A 1,805-nucleotide genomic window follows, 5' to 3' on the forward strand; every position below is an offset into this window, starting at 1 on the left:
CTAGAGACAAGAGCTCCGGGGTACTGGTTAGTTCATCATGTTGTTCCAACTATAGCATGGACTCTTTCAATCAGTTGCGGATGAAAAAAATCTACTCACAGTGAACATAAAAGATGAAAGGAGAAAGATCACAGCAACATATATAAACATGCTTTGAAGATATTTACAAGAAAGATATTGTAGTAGATCTTCTAGTAGATATAGGATGCAGACAGTGTGTAAAGAATGGGGTTTGTATGCTGGTAGTACTAGGTGTAATACTGATCTAAACAACTAATGGAAGATTAGAGTATTGTGAGCAGCCGATTGAAATATGAGCAGAACAGCGAATACCAGTCAGGCTGATGCCCAATAGACTACAAATGGAATACTGCAGATGGAGAATGCTTGGCTGATTGGGTATGATACATCTTAAAATAGACATAGAAGAGAGCACTGAAGGTGGTCCAGGAACCACTTGCATACCAGAGAAACTCATAGACAGGAAAATGAATGAGTAACCTGAGGAAACAAACTTGGAAACTTAGCTGAACACTAGTGTCTATAGGAGAGGCTGTGGTCCCAGGAAAAATAAAAAAGGTCAAGAGACAAATATATTTGTGAACAATTAGAAATTTATCTTAAGTCCTGAGGAGCCTTAAGGATTGAAAGAAAATAGTGCTATACTTCAGGAAGGTGAATTCAGTTGTGTGGCTAGTGGGTTCGATGAGTGATATGTGGAGAGTCTATAAAGGCCTTCAAAGCTGGACTGGGAAAACTTGATTTGATCAGATAGGCAATGATAACCACTTACTAAATTTTTAAGAAAAAGACATGAAGACAGTGATTTTTCTTTGTCCCTTAAAATTAAATTGGGTTTGATTTATAAGATTGATTAAAGTTGTGACAGATTGGAAACTCTGTTACATTTCCTCTGGAATTTTCCTTGTTGGTTCGTCAAATGCACACACACACACACACACACACATATAGAGGTTACTTTCTAAATATTGAAAAACTAATTTTATTGATGTAGTCTCTTTCCAGTGTTATCAGAAAAGAGATATTACAGAGAAAACACAAGAGCATCACCTGGCTCACTCTGGTAGTGTCAGGTATAAAGTTTGCTTCTTACAAACTCACCAGATGTTTAATGAATATTTAATGAATGTTTGATGAATCATTGATGGATATTGAATGATCACCATATTGAGCTCTTGAGGGACAAAGGAAAAAAATTAATTCTAGCCCACAAGGAATAGTTTCAAAGGAGTGCCATTATGCAAGCATAAGCCATCATAACATCATGAGAGGATACTCTTTGCATAGTGTTCCTGGGACTTGACAGAGGGAAATAACTCACTGCAAGAGAAAGTAAGAGCTTCCTGGGAAAGTTAACATTTGACGACATTTATCTGAACATATAGATGTTCGAATGTTCAAATTTAAGAAGTAGAAGAGTATGGAAGACTTTGAGAAATTCTTTTTTTAAATTAGGTATTTATTTCATTTATATTTCCAATGCTATCACAAAAGTCCCCAACACGCTCCCCCACCCACTCCCACTTCTTGGCCCAGGCTTTACCCTGTACTGAGGCATATAAAGTTTGCACGACCAATGGGCCTCTCTTTCCACTGATGTCCGACTAGGCCATCTTCTGATTCATATGCAGCTAGAGACACGAGCTCTGGGGAGTACTGGTTAGATCATATTGTTGTTCCACCTATAGGGTTGCAGATACCCCCAGCTTCTTAGGTACTTTCTCTAACTCCTCCATTGGGGGCTCTGTGATCCATCCAATAACTGACTGTGAGCATCCACTTCT

Source organism: Mus caroli, chromosome 15, assembly GCF_900094665.2.
Source record: "Mus caroli chromosome 15, CAROLI_EIJ_v1.1, whole genome shotgun sequence".
Lineage (NCBI taxonomy): Eukaryota > Metazoa > Chordata > Mammalia > Rodentia > Muridae > Mus > Mus caroli.